This window comes from Eublepharis macularius, chromosome 6, assembly GCF_028583425.1.
Source record: "Eublepharis macularius isolate TG4126 chromosome 6, MPM_Emac_v1.0, whole genome shotgun sequence".
Classification (NCBI taxonomy): domain Eukaryota; kingdom Metazoa; phylum Chordata; class Lepidosauria; order Squamata; family Eublepharidae; genus Eublepharis; species Eublepharis macularius.
In genome coordinates, this window is record NC_072795.1 from 114430509 (window position 1) to 114440150 (window position 9642).

The window sequence follows — 9642 nt, forward strand, 5'->3', positions numbered from 1 at the left end:
TGTATATTTGGCTGTCTGGGCAATATGCAGGATTATTTGGAACACTTGATACAGTTCCTGAAAAAAATCGAGAAATATTCTGGAATATCTGAAAATTTGGGGAGCTGGCCTTTTCAAAGCTCCCAGGTTGGTTTTTCTTCACTCTTACAAGTTTTCTGGGCAATGGGAGGGAGGGGGGAGGGAAGCAGCTGTCCCAGGCAATGGGATCAGCACTTCTGTGCAGAAAATAAATACGGTGCCAATATGGTGCCATCTCTGTTCCACTTATCATTGGAACAGAGATGTTAAGAAAGTAAACAAGTATCGCAATTTAAAAGCACATGCATATCTCACAAAGCACCTAAGATTAACATGCTGCATTGCTGTTGCATTTCTTCTTTACAGGGGTGAAAGGGAACAGGAGCTCCAGTGATAGGCTGTTGATTCTGTTGGGCTTGCCTCATTGGCCTGTGGCTCTTCTGGGATTCTCTGGTTTGATGTTGTTCGTGTGTGTTTGGTTATTGGCTTCTTTGAATTGTTTTTCTCTCACAGGAAAAAAAATGAGACAAGTAGGGTGACTGGGAGCACTTTGTTCAGGGCCCTACAGAATTAGACCTCTTGGTCCACTCCACTCCAGCACCTCCTAAACATGTCCCCCGTAGGGAATAATGGAACCTGAATAGTCCTGGAATCTTGAAGAAAAAAACCCTGAATTTGAATCCCAAATGGTATCAGGGATCCCAAATATCAGAAATAGTTATATTTCTTTTGGTAATAGAGTTCTCCTCAATGTGCAGTAGTAATTAATCCTCAGGTAATTAAATTGTAGAAAAATAGAACAGAGTTTATTGAGATAGATTCCATGCACAGCAATAGCTTGTAGAAGAATGAAAGAGTCCTAACCTAAAGCGTTACCTTCCCTGTACCATGGCCAACTAGTTCAGCATTGAGGCTGCATGAGTGTGAGGGGGAAGTTCCCCACCGCAGGAGGGAGAGTGGTAGATGTGACCTCTTTGTGTGGAGGCCACAAGGCAAAAGAGAGACTCTCTCAAAAGAGACGGAGATATAGAAGTCAGGAGGCATTCCCACCTTAAACAAAGCACATACAGGGAAACATGCAGTGCCCCAAGGTCCAAGGCATGCTGAGTCACATACAAAGTGATGACTTAGCCTAGGGTTCCTTTATTATGGAAGTGCAAACATGCAGACAAGCTCAAAGGGAGAGAGTAGCGATACAGTTGCAATCCTATGCATATTTGTGCCAGAGTAAGCCCCCTTTCCCCATCAGACTGGCTTCTGAATAAGCATGTATTGGAGAGGTGGCTGATCACTTTACTCTGAGGATTTCATCCTTGGCTGCTTCCATATGGTGAGTTTTCTCCTGCACTGGGGAGGGGGGGGGCTTCCCTATACCGTTGTGATCTTTACAAGCATGATGTGGAGCTCCCGTGACTTGAGCGTTTAAGCTGGATAAAAAAAGAAAAACTCTTTTGATCCAGCTCAAAGAAGACAATGCTGTGTGGCTGTGGGCAGAGTGTACATGTAGACCTGCAGTAAGTTTGCTGAGCGGGGCGGAGCTCAGCTCTGCATTCCCCCCTTCAATCCTTTTTGGGCTTTTTAAAATCCAGTTGAGCACATGTCCAATCAACTACAGCTCATCTGTACAAGGGAAAGGAGGGGGGATTGTCAAACCATGGGGGAAGCACAGTTGTCCTCAGACTGGCATTTCTGTGCTGGCATGATGATGAACAAAAGAGAGAGGAGTGGGTGTGGGGGCAGTGTCAGCGGCAAGTGGCACAGGGACAAGGCAGATGCTGTCCCACACTCTTCCAGTTGCTCATTGCTGCTTCCACAGTGAGGGGGCATCTTTTCCCACCTCTGGGAGGAAACAGCCTCAGAGATCACGATGGATTAGCTATTTCTTACATTGCATATGTATCCCCACCATGTTACCACACAACTGCTTTCCATTTTATCCAACCATTTGCTTCAACTGTTTTCTTGAGACAGCCATACAACAGACCCAGTATAGACCAGTAACTCCAAATTCCTATAGCTCCTGGATTCCTATTAAGAGCCTCTCTACATGAAACATCTTACACAAGAAGGCTTTGGTCGATTTCACCTCCCTGGAGACAAAGATGAAATTAACAAACCCTCTGAGGAGTGATCTCCATCAGCTCTGTCTTTTTAAACTACCCTTCTCAGCGAATATTTATTTAGTTATTATTTTTTATGTCATTTATAGTCCGCCTTTCTCACTGAGACCTAAGGTGGATTACACAGTGTGAGCTTAATACAATCAGTATCAAGTATATTTCCATACAGTATCAAGGACATTTCCACAGTGTCAAGGACATTTCCATAAACAATGGCATAGGGTTGAGCATCTCTTTGTAAGAAATCTCATATAGAAAGACTTTGAGTCAACTGCTTGAAATAGGTCATAGATCAACATGACAGGGTAATAGTAAACATATACCAAATTGCTGCTTCTGTCGGTTTTCTTTTCACCTTCAGGCTAATTGAGGCCCAATGTTGTGTATATATCAGTGCTGACCTGCCTGCAGCAATCTAGATATGGTAACTGATGACCTATTCAGTTTGTACAATATAATCTGAATGTGGTGAACTTGTTCTCATGTTGTAATCTCAAGAGTATTGGGCCTGAAGAGCAAATATCACCATTTAGGTCTATTTCTTGGGTTGGGGGTGGGGAATCTGTATCTACGCTCCAGAACTTGCATCTGGTAGCTATGATAGCTGGAACAGCAACTAAGTTCAGAGAAGGTATAAATAATAATAATAATAATAATAATAATAATAATAATAATAATAATAATAATAATAATAGATTTATATACCACCCTTCAGGACAACTTAATGCCCACTCAGAGCGGTTTACACAGTATGTTATCATTATCCCCACAACAAACACCCTGTAAGGTGGGTGGGGCTAAGAGAGCTCCAGAGAGCTGTGACTAGCCCAAGGTCACCCAGCTGGCTTAAAATGGAGGAGTGGGGAATCAAACCCAGCTTTCCAGATTAGAGTCCCACGCTCTTAACCACTACACCAAACTGGCTATCAAATGTTAGCGGTCAAACTATAGGGGATAGCTATTACCACCATGCTCCAGAGAAATATCTAGCTAGCCAATGTCAGGAAAGGGAATGCTAAGTCGGCCCACTGACAGGATGCAGCAATGTTGTTAGTCTGGGACTGCACACAGCCTTAAGTCTACAAGAGCAATATGAGCTCTTTTATCAGCACTCATAAAATGCTGCTTGCACAAGGGTAGACCAAGAAGGGCTTTATCTGCAATAGGAGCTTTCAGTAAGTGATACAGATAATGATATGGTCACCCTGAGACAGTTGAAGGAAGAGAGCTCAGATGAAGCAAGACCAAGTTGTGGACAGAAAGGAATGATGAAGGATATCCCCCCCCCCTCTTTCCCTTCTGCAGGAGAATTTACAAAGAATAATAAACCAAAAAAGTCCAGTCAATGGACTTTAAACACTGGAAATTGTCAAATATTAAATTAGTCACAACTTATATAAATCAGTCATAAATAAATGATGTCCTTTGAAAGAAAATTCCTGTCATTCAGTATTCATTTCAGTAGCAACTTTAATGACTTCTGATCCATTTGGCTCAGCGACACTTTAATGCAAAAAGCCAAATGCAAGTATGTTTGGCAGGTCTTCCAAGTCATTTGGTGCAAACTGGATGATCAGCTGATCATTATAGTCAAACACCAAAAGTTTGACTATCAAATATGCTCATGATGAAATCATGGAATCCCTAGCTTCAAGACAGTGTTGTCATTTTAGCTGTATGTTATGTCCTCTTCTACCCGAACACGGCTCACATTGTATCTGTCCGGTATAGCCCAAGAGGCTTCTCCTAGACTTTGCACTGGAGAGCAGTTGCCTCTATCCTCCCAACACACACTCTCCAAGCTGAATGGCTTATTAGGAAGTCCCTTTGTGATGTAATTGGATTTCTCCCCTTGTTAGCTTGTAATGATAATGTCATCTCAATGGAGGAAGATACCCATTCATCACTAATTAAATTCAGTCATCACTTCCGTGACCTGTAAAACTATTCACACCACAGCCAGCAGCTGCAACCAGAAGCACCCTTGACAATACCCCTGTGCTAGTCTCCAAGCAAACCCCAGCCCAGCCCTGCCAAGTTGATTCACTCTGTGTGGCAAGTGAGTGAGGGCCTTCCAAGCCCAAGAAGTGAATTATCTAGCCTGCCCCATGTTCAATATAATCGTAAAAAATCTGGCTTTTCCCGATGTAACACTTCCAGAATATGGGTCCTAAGACCAACGGGAAAACAATTAGTTATCAATCATATAGTACATATACATAATCATTCTTTTAATATCACATATCACAATATTGTAGCCAATTTTTATCTCTGTTTTACAGGTTTCAGCATATAACTTATATAACATATATAACATTCAAGAATCCTCCCCAGGAGGATCAAGGGGTACAGCGGCAAATTAATGACTTGTACTATATCAAAGTCCTTGAAACATTTTAAAGTGACATAAATCTTCTTATTTGTTTCAGGAGCCGGTTAGACAAGTTCATGGTTTGGTTGTTGTGGGTTTTCCGGGCTGTATTGCCGTGGTCTTGGCATTGTAGTTCCTGACGTTTCGCCAGCAGCTGTGGCTGGCATCTTCAGAGGTGTAGCACTAAAAGACAGAGATCTCTCAGTGTCACAGTGTGGAGAAGATGTAGGTCATTTGTATCTACTCAGGAGGGGTGGGGTTGAGCTGAGTCATCCTGTAAGAGTTTCCCAGGGTGTGGAATGCTAATGGCGGGAGGCTTCACTGTATCCTGAGGAGGTTCTTTTGCATATGGATTGGTACTTGATGTGCTAATCTTCTCTGCAGGGCTATTGTCGGGGATAGAATGTTTTGTTAGCCTGGTGTTTTTCAGAACTGGAAACCATGCTCTGTTCATTCTTAAGGTTTCTTCTTTCCTGTTGAAGTTTTGCTTATGCTTGTGAATTTCAATGGCTTCCCTGTGCAGTCTGACAAAGTAGTTAGAAGTGTTGTCCAGTATTTTGGTGTCCTGGAATAAGATACTGTGCCCTGTTTGAGTTAGGCTATGTTCAGCCACTCAACAGGGCACAGTATCTTATTCCAGGACACCAAAATACTGGACAACACTTCTAACTACTTTGTCAGACTGCACAGGGAAGCCATTGAAATTCACAAGCATAAGCAAAACTTCAACAGGAAAGAAGAAACCTTAAGAATGAACAGAGCATGGTTTCCAGTTCTGAAAAACACCAGGCTAACAAAACATTCTATCCCCGACAATAGCCCTGCAGAGAAGATTAGCACATCAAGTACCAATCCATATGCAAAAGAACCTCCTCAGGATACAGTGAAGCCTCCCGCCATTAGCATTCCACACCCTGGGAAACTCTTACAGGATGACTCAGCTCAACCCCACCCCTCCTGAGTAGATACAAATGACCTACATCTTCTCCACACTGTGACACTGAGAGATCTCTGTCTTTTGGTGCTACACCTCTGAAGATGCCAGCCACAGCTGCTGGCGAAACGTCAGGAACTACAATGCCAAGACCACGGCAATACAGCCCGGAAAACCCACAACAACCATCGTTCTCCGGCCGTGAAAGCCTTCGACAATACAAGTTCATGGTTTGTTCCAAGATGAAAAGTGGAACCTTCAATGGTGCCCGGAACTAAGGCCGGCAATTTCCAATTAGTTCTTCATCCTCACGGACTTCCTCAGGAGCAACCATTTACAACCATCCAAAGTCATTTAACAGGCACACCGTCAGTGCACCCAATGATGTGGAAAACTCCTACATGATGCAGTTCCTGGTGTTCACATTTTTATACTAGCACTGATCAAAAAAAGATTTACAATGCAGGGAGATGCCAATAACATCCATGATCTCATCACAAATCGGTGACACCTGCAAGTTACAACCTCAATTTCTCAGTGTGTCCTGGAACAACTTACAACCTGCAATGACATAATGCCTATACGGGTTACTAAAAGCAATGTGGATTCCATTCTACAAAGGCACTACACTCAAACCAAAAAGCTCTTCAGTGGTAATTCATTATTAAGTCCCCGTGGTGATAAGGTTTTTAGCATATGAATCCACCTCGCCTCCTTTCTCAATAGAGTTAGTTGCAAGTCAGATTCTTTGGTGGTAGTAAAAAGTCCTGCTACTTTTATCTCCTCTGCCTTGTGTTTCTCATCTAAAAAATGTTGTGTTAAAGGGGCTTCCTTCACCCCATTACGTATTCTGGATACGTGTTCAATATAGGCATCTCTAGCTGAACTGGAGGGAAGGTGGCATGGTATCGCCCAATCTTGTCAGATCTCTTAAGCTAGGGTCACTTTGATGAAGGACCACCAAGGAAGACACTGCAGAGGAAGGCACTGATAAACCACCCCTGCTTTTCTCTTGCCTTGAAAGCCCCTTGCTGGGGTTGCCATAAGGCAATTGTGACATGATGGCATATAGAATCACTGGAAAGGACCTCCAGGGTGATCAACCCCCTGCACAATGCAGGAAATTCACAACTGCCTCCCACCCATACCCCCAGTGACCCCCTTCTCCATGCCCAGAAGATGGCAAAAAACCTCCAGGATCCCTGGCCAAACTGGCCTGGGGAAAATAGCTTCCTGACCCCAAAGTAGTGATCAGCATTACCCTGACATGTAAGAAAGGGCCACGAGAACTAAGCACTGACGTAACCCTTCCTGCCCTCCCTCTCATGATCTGCCCAGGTTCACAGAATCAGCATTGCATCAGATGGCCATCAAGCCTGTGCTTATAAACCTCCTCTAAGAAGGAGAGCCCACCACCTCCCAAGGAAGCCTGTTCCACTGAGGGACTGCTCTGTCAGGAAGTTCTTCCTAACGTTTAGCTGAAAACTTTTAAAATTTCAACCCGTTGGTTCTGGTCCAAGTCCGACCTTCAGGGGCAACAAAAAACAACTCTGCACCATCCTCTATATGACAGCCCTTCAGTATTTGAAGATGGTTATCATATCACCTTTCAGTCTTCTCCAGGCTAAACATACCGAGTGTCTTAAACTTTTCCTCATAGGCCTCCAGACCCCTTACCATCTTCATTGCTCTCCTTCGAGTATGTTCCAGCTTGTCTATATCCCTCTTAAAAAGTGACCAAAACTGAACACATACTCCAGGTGAGGTCTATCCAGAGCAGAGTAAAGCGATACCATCACACTGCTGGACACTATACTTCTGTTGATACAGCCCAAAATCACATTTGCCTTTTAGCTGCCACATCACACTGCTGACTCATGTTCAGTGTATGGTCTACTAAGACCTCTAGATCCTTTTCGCACATACTACTACCAAGTAAAGTTTCCTCCCTTCCTATAATTATGCTTTTGATTTTTCCTACCTAAATGCAGAACTTTACATTTATCTCTGTTGAAATTTTGTTTTAGCCCAGTTTTTCAGCCTGTCAAGATCATCCTGAATCCTGACTCTGTCTTCTATCATATTTCCTACCCATCCCAATTTGGTATCATCTGCAAATTTAATAAGCTTTCCCTCTCTTCCTTTGTCCAAATCGTTTATAAAAATGTCAAACAAAACAGGTCCCAGAACCAGGACCGATCCCTGAGGCACTCCACTTGTCACTCTTCTCCAAAAGGATGATGAATCATTAACAAGAACTCTTTGAGTGCGATCTGTCAACCAGTTACAGATCCACCTAACAGTAATAGGATCCAAACCACATTTTACCAACTTGTCAACAAGAATATTATGTGGAACCTTATCAAAAGCCTTACTGAAATCGAGATAAACTACGTCTACAGCATTCCCCTGATCCAGCAAGGTAGTAAGTTTCTCAAAAAAGAGATAAGGTTAGTCTGACGTGACTTGCTCTTGAGAAAGACATGCTGGCTCTTAGTAATCACAGCCATCCTTTCTAAATGCTCAAGAACTGACTGTTTGGTGATGTGTTCTAAAAATTTTCCAGATATAGACCTCAAGCTGACGGGTTGGTAGTTACCTTTTTAAAGATGGAGACAACATTTGCCCTCTCCAGTCTTCTGGCACCTCACCCGTTCTCCAAGTATTCTCAAAATTAATGGACAGAGGCTCAGAAATGACATATACAAGTTCTTTTAGTACCCTTGGATGAAATTCATCGGGCCCTGAAGACTTAGTTTCATTTAAAGAAACTAGGTGTTTATGTATTCCCTCTATACCAACCCTGGGCAGCAACTCCCTACCCTCATCACGTGTTCTATTTTTGCCATGCTGAGTACCATTTCCCTCACAGAAGACTGAGGGAAAGTAGGAATTGAGCAGTTCTGCCCTCTCTTCATCACCTGTTACAATTTTACTTCCCTGTCCTTGCAGTGAGCCTATCATGTCATTGCTTTTTTTTACTTTGAACATAAGCAAAGAACCCTATGTACCATATGTATTGGTACTAAGTACTGAGGAAATCCCTGGTTCAAATGTCTATTTGGACATGAGAAAGAGTGGCCTTTATAAAGCCACTCTATCTGATCCACAAGCCCGCCCACCCCCTTCCACAATATGGGAATAAGTATAACGATCTTCCTTACTGGGCTGTTATGAAGGCTGCAACATAATCTACAAAAAGTGCTTTAGACACACTAAAGTGGTGATTCCCATTGTGGTGCCAGGGAGTGTAATTGTATCCACCAGTGTGTTTCCTGCTGCCCACTTACTTCTTCATCCTTGGAGATAAAATCCAAAGAGTTTTGAATGTAACAAAAAAAAAATCAGGGAGCTTCAGTTTGCTCTGTACTAGACTAACTAGCAAAGCTCTCAAGTTTCTAGAGGAACTCAGGAGACACCTCCTGTGAGTCTGCAAGGAGTACCCTTGAAAGGAGCTGCCTCTGTCACAAGAGAACGCTTGACTTAGACCCATCCAGCATTTTGTGGTCCACTCCCGAAAAGTCATTTTTATTGGCTCTCATCCTATTATGCAATACACAATTTTTTTTAAAAAAGTGAACGTGTCCACTTTTTGTTGCAGGGATAACAGGGGAAAGGTGTATCTAGAGATTGGCTTTTTTAAAAGCTGGGGATTTAGAGGAACTAGTATACCATGGCAATGAATACCATTGTGATCTAGCAATTACTTTTTAAAAAAATCCTTCTGGTAATGCAGTAAGGAAAATGACAGCTATCAGGAGCTAACGAAAGGAAAAGATTCCCTTGGATAAAGTATGTCTTCCCCTTTTAAAAATAAATAAATAAATCCAGTCGACCTGAAAATGCACTTGGACTACACTCTTCTCAAGAGACTGGAGAAAAGTAGGTTTGAGAAAGAGCATACTGAGAGCGGGAAAAGGATTACTGGAGTATGATTAGGTCACAATGGTGTACGGATGCTCCAAAAAAGCCCTAAACCATTAACATTTCAGAGATGTTGTACTCCTTGATAGGAGTATACAAACACAAAGTAAGCCCTGATGGGTCTCACAAAGGGCCTGCCTACTCCAGAATCCTGTTTCTAATAGTGACTAGCCAGACATATGAAAGAAAGAGGCCTTCCCTGGCTGCTCCAGCAGATGGCATAATGGAGGTTCCATTTACCTATCATAGCTAAGAGCCATTGGGAGATTTCTCCT